This window comes from Protomyctophum bolini (genome assembly GCF_963924005.1).
Source record: "Protomyctophum bolini genome assembly, chromosome: 2".
NCBI classification, from domain to species: domain Eukaryota; kingdom Metazoa; phylum Chordata; class Actinopteri; order Myctophiformes; family Myctophidae; genus Protomyctophum; species Protomyctophum bolini.
Genome location: NC_137863.1, coordinates 41,148,726 through 41,164,610, shown reverse-complemented (window position 1 = coordinate 41,164,610; position 15,885 = coordinate 41,148,726). Strand labels below are relative to the sequence as shown.

General features: G+C 43.1%; 1 protein-coding gene across 1 annotated transcript in view; it reads left to right on the top strand.

Moving 5' to 3' along the window:
* fhit (fragile histidine triad diadenosine triphosphatase) overlaps positions 1–15,885 on the top strand; it is a 330,306-nt gene that overhangs the window by 43,739 nt on the left and 270,682 nt on the right. The window lies entirely within an intron of this gene.

Genomic DNA, 15,885 nt, shown 5'->3' with positions numbered 1-15,885 from the left:
ACTGACATAGAAACATAGCTTTTTTAGAAAACTGTCGGGATGTAGAAGACATTTTTAGAATCTGAACTCGGGTCAGAATGGGTTATCATGCGCCTCCTACGCTGTGTGCAACATTCTCCTCTTCTCCCTTCTCTCCCTTGCATGCACACGCAGACATATACACATGTATTGATCTGCACTTCATACCATGACAAGTGCACTACAGGCTAACTTGTACACACACAGACACACACACACACACACACCCACGTGCACACACAAACATGCACGTCAATAGAATATCATGCACATGGATGTGAAATTGACCCTAGGTCTCGTATCGATCTTCCCCTGTATCTCCCCTCCACAGGGGCTGTTAGTTATTGTTGGGCTGACAGTGGCGCAATCTGTCACCTCGTATCGGGACCCCATCAGTGCCTGTTCAGTGGGCTTTATAATGCTATATGTATTGTCTCTTTTATACAGTAGAGAAGCCATTATAGAATAACTTTGCACCCGCCAAGGTTGCTGTAAGACTAGCTGACGTGCGGGGGGGGATACAATATCTACTTTTCCACTTATATGAAAGGACAGCGTGACACACCGTTACTGGCTAGCCTCTGTAAACATTTGATTCGTAGTTGTTGCCATGGATGTTTGACCTTGCTGCTGTGCTGACGGCCCGGCATTTGTGCCCAGAAGTTTTACTTTAAACGTTTTAGGCATGGCGAGGTGTGACTCAACCTTTTAACCCTTGGGAGCCCAAGGCCACGATCTGACGGCAGGGGCATGGCCAGTGGGTCCCATGCAGGTCCAGGCCTTGTGTCCAAAAGTGATTGGGCCTTTGAGCTTATAGCTGTGCAAAAAATCTGTAGGTTCTTCCATCTCTTGAGATTATTTTAATTATATTTGGCAAGAGCTATAATGCAATGTATGGATGTATTATATACTGTACAGACTATACGGGGGGGACGATGATTTATGATGCTGGTACATAACTCGGGCGGTGCTGGTAAATGGCGCATTTATATAGCGCTTTCATCCAAAGTGCTTTATGTAGATTGTGCCTTTCATTCACCCATTCATACGCCAATGACGTAAATTCTCCATTCATTGTCAATGGGAATTCATTTTAACCTTTGTGTATAGGACAGAGATAGCTGCATGATTTGCTCGTCCACACATGACGTAAATTCTCCATTCATTGTCAATGGGGAATTTGATGTTTTTTTGCAGGCGGATCAAATCGGATCAAAACGTCGATTAATTTTGTCTACGGCGTGCCTGGGATCATTATCGTCCTCAAAGTTTAGACATTTCTGAGGGGAGCTATCATCTGGCTCACGGAATTACATCACATGGCAGTCGATGGACTTTTTTTAAAATGTTTATTTAGAGCACTTTAAACAGACATAGTGTAGCAGCCAAGTCTATGGGCTTTACATTTTTGTCTAGAGGACTTTAAACTCGTTCACGGCCCTCAGTTCACACAAGTGTGTTTTTTACAGCATAGTTTGTGCAGCATGTTGAATCTAGATGCATTTAACAAGCGCCAATATTTCCATTGATTCTTTTGACTACATCCGCCCACGCCAGTGGTGCCCAGCCTGGTCCACAAGGAACTGTTGTTTACTGCCGGGTTTTCTATCCTACCAGGTAGCTAATTGCATTCATTTGGTCTTCCGGGCTTACTTATATTCCCTGATTAGAGACAGCTGGAAAGAAAACACTCCACGCTGCTCTATTCTTTAACATGATTTTCCTTGTGTGTGTGTGTGCCTCCTCTCATGCTGGCTGCCATGTGAACAATGAGCAGGTGTGTGTGTGTGTGTGTGTGTGTGTGTGTGTGTGTGTGTGTGTGTGTGTGTGTGTGTGTGTGTGTGTGTGTGTGTGTGTGTGTGTGTGTGTGTGTGTGTGTGTGTGTGTGTGTGTGTGTGTGTGTGTGTGTGTGTGTGTGTGTGTGTGTGTGTGTGTGTGTGTGTGTGTGTGTGTGTGTGTGTGTGTGTGTGTGCCTCCTACTCCCTCTGCATATCAGATCTTAAGTCCATATGTTCTTTTTACTTATTTATTTATTTCAACACACATTTTGTATACCCAAATGGTATCGACCTTGCCTGATTTTCATTGTCTTGATTGTAACTCTGAAGGTTCTGAATGTTCTTTTTGTTTAAGGTGAACAACCACTTCCCGTAGTAGCAGGTGAATCACACGTGGCGACATATTGCTTTTGCACCACAGAATGGCCTAATGCTGCGGTCGCAGCATTCATTATCAGGAAAGCATATAAGCCTAAGCATGTCCTCAACCATTACTTCCAGGCAGGTAGTGGTCCCATATTGCTCATCTCGCCTAATGGCACCTGAGTAGCTCTCAAAGCCACTTGAATAACCCAGGGAACACATACAAAACGCCTACCGTTGTAGGTCAGTGTCATTTTCTGCTCCTCTCAGATCCAGTGTATACATTTGAGTGGCCTCTTCAGATGCGTCATTCCTTATACGCGCTCAGTATGTGAGAGAGGGAAGGAGGGAGGGAGGGAGAAATGTGGACAAAGTGGACGATTGTGTAAAAAAGACACATTCCCGGTAAAATCATTAGTGGTGTGTGTACACTATCGGACTGGGAAAGAGAAAAATGAACCCCGGGGCTTTTTCCGTTTGAATTAATTAACCCATTTTGGGCGGGAACCCCTTTAGCTATTGAAAAATCACACCTGTGTGAACCGAGTGGTGCAACTCCCCTCTCTCAACCCCCCCACTGTCTCTCTCTCTGTTTCTGGCACAACAGCACCCCTACTGGTACATACTGGTGCTCATTGACGTCACATAGGTGGGTGAACACAGACATTGCTGTTCTTTGGAGTGGTTGCACCACTCAAAAATAGCAGATCTACAAGCTCATAGCGTGCCACCGAGTGGCTTGCTACGAGCTTGTAGGTCTGCTATTTTTGGAAGAATAGCAGACCTATACAAGAAGAACGACTGACATAGAAACATGGCTTTTTCAGAGAACTGTCAGGATGTAGAAGACATTTTGTAGAATCTGATCTCAGGTCAGAATGGGTTAAAGCAGCTCTACCTAGAAACCATGCATGGATAGATGGATAGATGCCCACGTATGGCGGCGAAATTGGCGCTGGGATTGTCCGCTATAGGATTCGCATAACGCGTCTGCCACAGGGGACTCCCGTTATATATATAAGTGGCAGATAGGGGGGGAGTGAGAGAGAGAGAGGGGGGGGAGAGAGAGGTAGGGATTGGGTATGTCATATCCCCGAACAGGTATGGACTAGTAGATATAAAGAACTGATCTCATGCCGACAGATGTGTCTTACTGCCTCTGTGCACACACTGCAGGCTTTAAGGGATTCTTCTTTTAATGCAGGAGAGAGGCCAACGTGACACATACAGACAGTTTAGAGGTATAACATATAAGGGATGAAAGGCAAAGGCAAACCCAGGAGATGCCAAATGGACTATATACAGTCAGGCTAGTGGTAAAATGGATGGCATTAAAGGAAGCATTAGAGTGGCCAAATGGACACATAGACAGGCTGGAGGCAAAATAAGAGATTTTTTTTTAGGAAACAGAAGGGAAGCCAAATGGACATATAGACAGTCTGGAGGGAGGAATAGAGAGAAGCCAAATGCGCATAATACTGTAGACAGGCTGGGCGCGGGGGGGGGGATAAAAGAGATGAAAGTTTAGGAAACATAACAGAAGTCAAATGGACGTACAGTATAGGCTGGTGGTAAAAGAGTAAAAGAAGAGATGACGGGGAAACATAAGAGAGAATTATGACCGTGGTCATCATACCAGAAGGGACCAGCAGGGGGAAGAGCTTAGCTCAGGAATGGATGCAAGTCTCCTCTCCTCTCCTCTCCTCCTCTCCTCTCCTCTCCTCTCCTCTCCTCTCCTCTCCCCTCCCCTCCCCTCCTCCTCCTCTCCTCTCCTCTCCTCACACTCTCACAGGGCTATAATGATCAGTGAGCATTTGCTATGCGGAATTGCCAGCAGATAGTTTTCATTTTGAGAGTTTTGTAAACAAGTCTGTTTGGATGGATGTCAGAGACATTCTTGGACGAATCACTGTCAGCCTCGTATCACTCATTCCATCTGTTTGTATCCTTGAGGAGATGTGTGCTTGTCGCGGCATGAAAATGCTAAATAAGTGGAGCTGTTGTTCTCCCCAGTACCTGGGTGAATCGAGAGTGCTTGTGACTGTGAGGGGGAATTATGTTTTGAAAAACATTTATCTGCACTGAATACCGTTTGCAAAAGTGTTTTCAGTCGCATTGCGTTGCCTCTACAGATGTTTCTTTGATTTTAACTACTGTAAACATGTGCCACAAAAGTATTCCTATACTTCCTTCCTTGCATGAGTCATCCCTGCTCACAGTGCAAACTCGTACTGTAGAAATAAGACATGTTCTCCTTTTTGTGTGTATACTGTGTGAAGTGTTATCAACTGCAGATACAGTAGTATGCTGTGTGATGAATGCATTTTCTTCACACATGGGTCCAGTCTCAGAGAGAGAGAGAGAGAGGGAGAGAGAGAGAGAGGCTGTAAGGGTCCATTTGGAGGTCTTGTATGCATGTTGGCAAGTCACTGTAAGTGCATTCTATAGAGCGCCGAAGTCCTGACGTCACTCGCTCATCCTGGTTCGCGGAAAGTTTTTCTCTTTATCGAGTCATCTTAAAATCGTCTCCTATAAGAATTGTTGTCCAAAAATAAACAAAATGTCTCTGCGATGTTGTTGGGGAGGTGACTCTGTATTGTTTGCCGACAGTCAGTCAGTCATATTATTTGATAGTCTTTTTCTAGCAGTTTTCTCGCAGTTTCCTCGCAGTCAGTTGATTCTTATGAGTGAAACGGCCCGGGATGACTTGTTTATTTTTCAAACACAGTTCTTATATGAGGCGATCTACCCTATGGGGATTATAATAGGCTACAAATAAAAAAGTACACAACCCCGTGGACCCTCTAGCGATGTTGATGCCAGACTTTCTCTATTCCAAACAGTGTTTAGCATTTGTTTTGTCTCACTCTCATACAGACACATGCAAGCAGCCGATATGCTCTTTTTGCCCTCGCTACGACTATATGACTCCCTTTATCTTTCATACGCACACGCAAGCACACTTAACCCATTCAGGCCTGAAAAATAATGTCTTCTAGATCCTGACAGTTTTCTGAAATACCTATGTTTCTATAGGCCTACGTATATCACTCAATATTTCATGTCAAGGACCCTGAAAATGTAATTGTAATTGGCCTCCGACCCCCCATCTGAAAATATGATGTTCCAGGGACCCACCAGAAGCAAAGATTTGAGTTAAAAACGTTCGTTCTGAAAGAATTATATTCCAAATTTGAGGCACATTTTCACGATAAAAAAAAAAATAGCAGACCTATACAAGCTCGTAGCGCGCCACTCGGTGGCGCGCTACGAGCTTGTAGATCTGCTATTTTTCAATAGCTAAATTATAACGTTGTCTTTTAATACACCAAAAGGGGTAATACATTGCGAGGAAACGGGAACCATACCATTGAACGATTAGCCCGCCTGAACAGTGTAACTAATTATTTCCCCCGCTCGGCGAGCTGCGCCGCACTCCACTGTATCAATGAATATCATTAGATTACAGTCCAGGTTATAACTGAGACATACCATCCATACCAGACGAGGAGCGCACACACACACACACACACCGTGCACACGCAACCAAACATGCTATTAACGCACAAAAGCAGCTTTCTCGCCATTTCTCTCTCTATTCTTCAACCTCTTAATGTGCAAACATGTGATTATGCAGACAACTATAACAATTACATACCTATCATTATACAAGCTTCAACTGATGCAAGTCATTCACTCACACATGAAAACATGTACACACACGCGCACGCACACACGCACACACAGTGGATGAACGACAGTGAGTGAATATGGAAAGGGTTTGGATGAATGGCTATAGACGGATGGATCGGATAGCGGCATTCAGAAAAAGGGGAGTTCAATTACCAAACCAATAAAGCAGCAGCGCGGGGAAACGTATCGTAGCAAAAGGAGGAGTGGAATTAGTTTTAGCCGTCCGTCTGAATGGGCCCCATGCATGCACAGTACACTCTCCTCCCGGGCCACCACCAGAACATTGTCTCCTCCTGCTCTCCTCCTCCTCCTGCTCCCCGAGCCTGCTCGCTTTTTTTAATTGCCATCAAACTCATGCATATTCACAACAGGTGTGTCAAGTCCCCTGCACCCGGGTTTGATAGATTGAGGTATATGGGCTGTTTTGCATAGAAATGATAGGTTTGTTTGGCGACGCCATGCATTCAGGGGGGGGGGGGGGGGGGGGGCTCCTCCTCCTCCTCCTCCTCCCTCCCCTTGTCTTCCATCTGCTTATGTCCTCAACGGTGGAGGGCATAAAACAAGCAATCTGCTTGAACGTCTTTTGTAAAAGAAAAGAACACCGTGCATATTTATTTATTTATATTTTAACCTATTTAGGCCTGACGTCGAAATAAAATAAAAAAGTCTTCTGAAAGAATTACATATTCAAATATTTGCGCCTGCATTTTCACGATTTTTTTCAAAAAATTGCAGACCTACAAGCTCATAGCTCGAGCTCATACTGTAGCTCAAGCTCATAGCACGGCACAGAGTGCCGCGCTATGAGCTTGTAGGTCTGCAATTTTGTCAACAGCTAAACTATAACATAATGCTTAGTTAAAACACCGACAGGGGTTCCCGTGCAGAATGGGTTAAATGAAAGTCATCTATATTTATGAAAAGTAATAGACTGAATCAGTTGTAAAGCCCTGGTCGTGCCTCTGGCTCCATCAATCCAAGGGGTTGATGTGGGACCATGCGTGCTGAAACCCCCGGACGGTGGTAAAATTGTTCAATTTAAATGTTCAACAACTTATTGGAATGCTACTGTACGGTGCAAACCTTGTGGGGTGTGTCAGCGGCTAAATGACAGCGCTAATGTTATTCATAGCGCGTCGGGGATTTACTGTAGTGCCTCGTCTTCTGTATACAGCACATATATATATATATATATATGTATGACAGTCTCTACTTATTCATTTCACCGTGACCTTTGGTGTGTACCCGTCAATAGCTGCCATGACCTTACTGGTGAAACGGTGCTCAATACCCCCTGACCCCCCTCAATACGAGAGGGAGAGGGAGGGAGAGGGGGAGAGAGAGAGCCGGGGGAGGGAGGGAGGGGGGGAGGCAGAGAGAGGGGGAGAGAGAGAGCCGGAGGAGGGAGGGAGGGAGAGGGAGAGAGAGAACTCACTCACTCCAAAAATGCCTCAAGTTTGATGCCCACAATTGAAATGTCGCATATTATCGTGTGTTTATTGTTGTGAAATGTGTTAATTAGTTTCAATTTGTTAACCCCATGTTGCTTTTCAAACATCATTTCACAGTAACAATTTTCTGATTTGTTTTCATAAAGGAAAGTCAATGTGTTCAACTCCCCTTGTTGTTCAACGGCCCTTGTTCGTTTATCAGTCGGAATATTGGCACCGGTGATGGATTTTATTTGATTATGTTTGTGGCTGCTGTGCTCCGGCGTGTACAACAGTTTAATTAAAGCGGGAGAAAGCCTGAATGTGAGTGTAATTGAAGAGTAAATTGAATTATTGTATTTGTTCAGTCGCGGTGCCTTGTGGGTGTTCGTTGGATTTCATTTTACCCAGTCGGAACTCTTAAGGAGCCATGCTTTCAAACATGACCGTGCCAAAATTGACCCGCAGAGAGAGAGAGGGACACACACACACACACACACACACACACACACACACACACACACACACTTGTGCACATATTGTACACACTCGTACAGTGTTAATTTCATTGCATATGAAGCCTGTAGGCATTTGAAATGAAAGCATTTTACTTATTCATTTGATGTACTGCCATATGCCATCAATGAACACATTTGAGAGGACAATAAGTGTGTGTGTGTGTGTGTGTGTGTGTGTGTGTGTGTGTGTGTGTGTGTGTGTGTGTGTGTGTGTGTGTGTGTGTTGATTATGATTCTGTACTAATTATATTAAATTAATTATATGAAACAACGTCAACATCACCAACATTGCAGCTGTAGTGAAAGCTTGAATTATCCACTTTCAATCTGTAAAGTGTTTGTTTCATAAAAATCCACATTTAATGAGCTACTTCATGTCAAGAAGAAGTGCTGGAGTTTGGAAGTGCTCGTTCACTCAACGGCCCATGCGTACCACCTGTTAAGAAGGTGCACAGGACGTTGCTTTACTGATAACGAGCGCTTCCATACTCTGATACTTAGAAAATAATCATCTGCAAGGAATTTCTTGACAGGAAGTAGCTCATAACATGTCTACAAAATCTTTACAGATTGAAAGAGGATAATTCAAGCTCTCCCTACAGCAGCAATGTTGGTGATTTCGACGTTGTTTAATATAATTAGAGAGGACTTTTCTGTTTGGATGAATGGACTGACTATGGGAAGTGTCACCTAGGTATCGCCTTGCTGGCAAAGATGGCTGCGGTCTGAATATGGCCAACTGTCTGCCCTTTCTGATTGTGAAACTTTTACCATCTGTTGCCTTGCTCCGACACTCCGAGCCAACCTTTTGAACCGGTGGTTTGATTTTTGCTACACCAGACTCGTCAGCAGCTGCGACTCAGTTTCCCCTGAGTCTTTGGAGCTTGGATGTCCAACAATAAAATAAGTAATAAGACGGGGGGATTGGGCTCAGGCCTGCCTGTTTTCAGGGCAGCCTCGTGGCTTTTTGATTTGCCATCCGGTTCACATTCTATACAACATCTTCATCATCAAATAAGACACAGTATAAGGTCAGACTGATCGCCGGGTACCACGAGACGAGTCACCATGAAGAACCTCTTCAACCCTTCCCCTTTCTCCACTCAGTGGTGAGGTGATATGCCTTTAGTTTCCCAAACAAAGGGTTCTCTGCTGAATATTGGAATAGATACCGACCAATGCCTGATATACAGTTCACCTCTGCACGCCCAAAATAGGGACCCCGGGTTGAAGTTGATTAGAAATTGGAACACGTTTTGTCGTTGACAAAATAAAATAATATACGTCCGATATATATGGGCCAAACGGACATATCGTCGGTGCTCTAATTGGGACAGAATTGCCTCAAACATAACCAGAGGAGCTGCGCGCGGCTTGCAGCGAAAGCCTAATAAGATCCTGACTGAAAACCTTTGCTTTAGTAAAGACCAGTTAGCTTCGAGGCACCCTTGTGTGCAGTTTGGTACCATTGCACCGTTGTTAAATGAACAGACAGATGTCTCAACAGCTTTGTGTTTTGGTCATAGGAGTCTCTCGGCGAATTAGTTAAATCAGCCCCTTGTGAACGCAGTAAGGCTTTCTGTCGGATAACACAGGCGTGGAAGGGATACAGGTCAGAGTGATGGCAGTGGTGGGAAAAAGTACTCGATAGAAGTATGACTACCTCAATGTAGAAATACTCCGTTATAGTACAAATCCAAGTACAAGTCCGGAATTCAAAATGTACTTGAGTAAAAGTACAAACGTATTGGCATCAAAATGGAGTTAATGTACCAAAAGTAGAAAATACTCACTATCCAGAACATGTCCCATTTCAAGTTTTCAAATGTATAGAAATATTTTGAAAATGGCAGATCTACCAGCTCACGATACGTCGCGATGCGACACATTGTGAGCTCGCAGATTTGCCATCTTCAAAATGGCAGAAAATAATAATTGTAGTGGAGTGAAAGTACTTGCTCTCTGAGCACAGAGTGACGGCAGATTGCGGGAGGGTTTGAACTGGTCTCTGCAGTCCCACGTGAGATTTAGCTTCTCTCAGAACTCCTCTAAGGTTGCACAGTTTTTTGCCAAGTGTCTGACGCAATCCCCTTCTTTGCTTATAGCAGAAGGGTTTTCACATCTTGTTTTATTAGCTATAAAATAAATCCCCCAAAACACAATTTGGTCTTAGATGCATGTAAACGCAACCATCACAATCTCATGTCCAACCATCACAATCTCATGTCCAACCATCACAATCTCATGTCCAACCATCACAATCTCAAAAAGCCAAGATAGTGGAGACAGTCAATCGGGTACTGCATTCCAGAAAGACTAAATATATGATGTTTTTCATAGTGAAACCTGACCCCAATGCGTTTAAACACGTCAGATAATGCATAATATCTTTTAATCTGGGTAGAGTAGAAGTGCAATTCAAATTGGTTTCTAGACACTAAACCATTGTATCATAGACCAAGACAAGGATTAAGATTTTGGAATTGCCTCCCTAAAATTGAGAAACAAACGAACTTACTGTTAATAAATGTGCTCAAAAGCCTTTTGAAAGAGTATAAAACAGGGCTTACAGTACGTGGTTAAAGCTACCCCATCTGCTGTTTTATGGCATCTTACACCAGTGGGTATTTTCTTAGTTGTGGCACAGATATTGCTTGCCAAATTGTTTCTACAGTATATTCTTGACAGCTATCCTGGCATCGATTTAGGAGTTGTAAAAAGCTGTATTAACCATAAAAATGTCCTTAGTGAAGAACAGCTCCCCACACACACACACACACACACACACTGAACAAACACACACACCACTTGTACATTTTGCTGGCTGTATACCTTGACAAGCATTTCAATTGGGACACAAGATAGGTCTGAGTTGAGCAGATTTCTGGCCCAGATTGAATTGTAGCACTTGCGTACCCTGAAGGAAAAATCCATTGCCTCTGGAAAGGAAGGATGTCTCACCACAGACAGGCAATTGACTACTGTTTGGCAAAAGAAGAGCACTACTGTATGTAGATATACAGTGTATCAGTGTTTGTCTTTAATGCAGAACGCTGCTCACACAGGAATGACTGTAAGGGACAGGTTGAACTTTAAGTATTGGTACCCCTGGAGGAAATGTATGTATGTATGTATGTATGTATGTGTCCTGATATGAAATACCATCATCCTCCCTCTGAATGAAAATAAAAATCCAGTCCTCGACTCCCCTCCCCAAGTAATTAACAACTCCTAACATGACCATACCTCAGTTAAATTATGCCCCAAGCCATAATCTTTATTCCTAACTTAAACATCAGTAAAAGTGGCGTTTTTCTGAGAAAATAAATTGTTGCGGTCAGATTCGATCCTGCAGACCGTCTCATAGTCCAAACCCTACCCAAGCTGATACAAACTTGTGGGAGTTACTAATGTAACAATAGTCTTGGCTATACTATTTTGCTGGTCACACAACAATGACTCATTAAGCAGCTTTGTAAAACTACGTTGAAGTGGTGTTTACGCAAAATGCACCTCCATGCATGTCATAGATTGCCAATCCTTGATAGAAAATTAGAAAGAGAGATACTGTAGCAGCGGCACTCGAGCCGAGGGAGTGGAGAAGAGCAACGGTCAACGAGAGATGTTTTCGCCAGCTCCCGAATTACAAACAGGAGGGGCGAGAGACAGAGAGAATTCAGAAAATCTGTAGTAAAACATCTATATAAAAACCCAGACTATTTTATTATCAAAATTAGGTCACACTCCATCTGACTAAAATTAGAAAGGCCTTCCCTTATTTTCCTCCAGGCCCCCTTTTCCTACATTTCGACAGATCCCTAAAGAGACAATGATATGCAGTGTCCGTTTATTTGTATTTACTAGTCCATACCTGTCATTTTGAGCACGGAAGATCTTGCACTTATACACTGTATGTGTCTCCTGTGGCACATCCATTATGCAATGCTCAGCCGATCACAGCGCCAATTTCCGCTGGGGACTAAAATGATTAGTGTCCAGTCATTGAGGAGAAGGGGGAGATCTCATCATGAGTGTTGCACAATGTCTGATGACATTTCTCTATGTCTGCCAGTTAATATATAACGGGCGTGTCCTGTGTCCCCATTCACTTACAACGGCCCCTCTTATACTGGCATCCTCAGTTTTTTGTCCTCACTTTTGGTCACTACTAAAATTATTAGTTTATGTGTCCACCAGGCTAAAGGCGTGGCCGGGACTATGTATTCTCTCCCCTGTCCGTCTGTGCATTCTGGGCAATGCGTGCGTGTGTGCACGCATTGCCAAGGGGGTGTTTCTGGGGGTCTGGATGTTGCGGGGACCCCCACACCGTACACTTGCACCGCTCACTTCACACAGGTGTGATCTTTTTTACATTTCTCTTAGAGATTTTGTCTAAACATAATGCAAATCGCTACACATTATCTCTATATAGTCTCTATGTCATCAAGACAGATCTGTGTGATTTCATATTATTTTATCCTGATTGGCAAAGATTGACTTCTACCAACTGGCTTGGCGGAGACCTGTGTAGATTCAGATAGGAGAGTGTACAAAGACATTGAGGTCAAATGGGACACATCTTTCTGAAGTTTTCTACCACTGGCCGATCAACATAATTCTAACTGACAGACTGTCCTATCGCTCCTATCAAATTGGGTATTGTGCCATTTATTAGTGACTTGCTTATCTGAAATTGCGTAAACCAGGAGGATATTTTATAACATTTTGGATGTCTTTATCTCTACAAATCCTTTGTTCAAAAAATACGGATTTGTTTTTCACCGGAGTTGGTTCTTTAACACAAAAGTTGGTGAAAACAGCAGAGAGGGATGAAAGTGGGAATGGATTGACTGTTGAGGGATGGACATACAGTAATTATGCTGGCACTGGAGAGATGCCAGGGTGTGCCGAGTTGTATTTCCTCAGACATAACTGCTTTTGAGTTCGAGAAAGTTTGCCTTCATCCAGGAGCGAATAGCCTCGGGACCGCAGGTGTTGTGTTTTCAGTAAAATCTAATAAAATCATGCGCACATGTGGTGAAAAACAACCATGCTGTTTTCGTGATCAGACGCACCCACCCAGCCAGCCAGCCAGCCAGCTAGCTAGCCAGGCAGGCAACCACCCACACACATAGTCACTTAAAAAGCCTGGGCAAAACGAGCCAGGAAAAGTGGCATAGGAGTTGGAGTGAACCTTGCAATTGGCTAACCATCATCATCATTTATTTAACTCACGACCATGATCACATGGTTTGGAGCACAGATTCATAAAAGTATACAATCGAAAGTATACAATACATTACAGATTACACGATATACATAGACACATCGGAAGGCTTTCCCTATTTGTACAGTGGAAGAACATTTTTCAGAAAAGCACCCAATTTATAGATTACTTTTTGTTTTTCAGATTTTTAGTAATGCAATTCATTTACCAATAACAGTGCAGAGGGGTGTCGCTGCAAAATGTGGTACCGTCAGTGTTCTTGGTTGTGTTCTACCGGGAAAGGGAGGGGAGGGGATCAGGGGGCGGGCGCACAGATCTGTGAACCAATACGATCCACCAAATTGTAAACTGCCCCTCTAGACCAGACATCACCCAGGCTGGGGCAGGCTAAGGAGCAAAATGACCTCCCGTGGGTTGCCGAGGTGAGACTTAGGTAATGACGGGGTAATGAAGTCGGGGCTTCGTTTTTGATAATTTTTTTCTGTCTCGCTGTCTCTACTTTTAACATCCTCACCGTCTTCTCAAGCACACTCTACAAAATAGCAACAGTAATTACCAAGACGGCTAACTGAATGTTTCACATTGAGCTTATATAATATTCAACTCCACAAACAACCTAATGGGTCTTTGCAGCGACAAGATCAAGCACTTGTCTCGTTAAGGGGGCAGAGATTTAGTGAAATATTGCCGCCGACTGCAGATAAATCATGCAATTTGATCTGTTTGCCTAGTCGATAGGTTTCCTTGCTTGGATACATTGGCTTTAAAAGTAGCTCCTTTGTCAGTGGGAAATAGTTTGATGCCAAGATCTCACATCACACTCAGAAATTCAATCAAGATTAGTATAAGCTCCCCATAAGCTTTAGTAATTAGTGCTCCTCCAAGCAAGGCAAGCATACTATTCATCTAAATAAGGGCTATAGCACCAGGCTTAGAGTAAATTGCTCTACTCTATAAGACTCCATTTCTCCTCACACTTCATGCACTGCGTGGAATTGAAAAAGGAAATTACCATTCCGATATTGGCACATTATCAAGCATATTTTCTCCCTTTCCTTAACCCTAATCTTGGGTATCATGCTCTGTAATGTCTGGATGTACAGTATACAGTGATACAATGTGACGTTGGGAAGTGGAGGCGTGCTGTGTGTTCTCACTTCCCTATCTGCCCTTGGTGGAGTTTGTTGCAGCTGTGAAAACAATGCATATTAATTCGAATTCTATTATGATGTGTTTGTATGCTATCACACACGTAATTAGCGCAAAAACAACACACGATCATTGCCAAATACCCATTAGGGTGTAACTGTTCCCTATTCACGGTGCACGGGCGCTGAGGCCCCAGAGGATATTTTGGAGATGCCTCCACCTCTAGATTAGCTCAATACATAAAACAATTAATGATAAGAAGAATCACAAGATAACCTGATAACATATCTGTTGTCTGTCTACTGAAAATACGGAGGCAGGCTTAATGACTATGTTGGCAACGCAGGCTGCTACTGAATTAGCTACACTCACACACAGCTGACGGTTGAATTTGATTAAAGATGCAATGTTCCTTTTTGTTGGTAACACATTAAATAATTGGCACTCGTCAAGGAAAAAAGTTGAAAAACACCAATGTTACTAAATACAACTACAAGAACCCATCATGTGCACAAATTAAGTGTGCGTGTGAGTGCGCGTGCGTGCGTGTGCACTCGTGAATTGAACACATTAACCCGCTTTGGATGTAGGGATGCTATATAAATGCAGATCATTCACCAAATGATACAGTTCAAAATGTATGGAGAGTTCATAGATTTAATTTCAATATTTTCCATGTGATACATATCGGGGGGGTCTTATCAGGGCGGTGGATCTGCTGACAGCACATGCTGACCCGATGCTTCCTTTTAATTCTACTAGCTAATTAGCTGTCATTCAAATGAGTGGGGTGGTGCAACTTTGCCAATTCGAGGAAATTAAAGTGCAGCTTGCACTGGCAAATTAATTAACGTAAAAGGTGCTGCCACAAAATGTAAATGTGAAAATAGCGTGGACACATATTTAATTGTGATTAAATATTCATGTTTTAGTTTCGGGTGACAACCAGTGAAGATTATGATGTAAAGTAGTTTAATTAAAGCCTTATTTCAGTGATAACAAATACCAAGTCAAGCTGTAGACATGCACCCATGACATTATTAGTTTATGACGCACTTGTTCACATGTAGCGGCAAGGCTATACTTACTTCACTATTTGTATATCGGGTAGGCTATTATTCCAAAAACATTGGCTTCAAGTCCTACATACATTCACCTAGAAACTACATTCAAACTTGGACAAATTCAGCTTTTACTTGTTTTGCTATGTTTTGTTGCTTTTGAGAGAAAAAAAAGGTGATAGGTTGGAGGGGCTTATTGTCGGCACCTGAGAACACAGGAGTCTCTTACAATGCACTAGACCCCTGGGAGAAAGTTAGCTCATAAATATTATGCTAAGAATTGTTCTATCCCATAACCTTGCAGTTCAAGATCTCTACTGACTGACCTACCCAGACACAAGAAGGGAATTGACAAAATTTGACACTGCACAAACGTGATGGGTCATTCCCTGAACATAATTATAGGCACTTGGCTCATGCACTTAACAATAAAATACCCCCCCACACACACACACACACACACACACACACACACCCAAAACCTCCCCTCTCACCCACCACACCCCATTCTTAATGTCATTGGTGTCTTAGACCGTAAGAGCTGGATAAATATTTACAATCTCAGCTTCTTGTTTTGAGAAGTGTCACTGTCTTCTGGGTAACGGCAAGGATGACACTGATTGGCTAACACACACACAGCGACTCAAA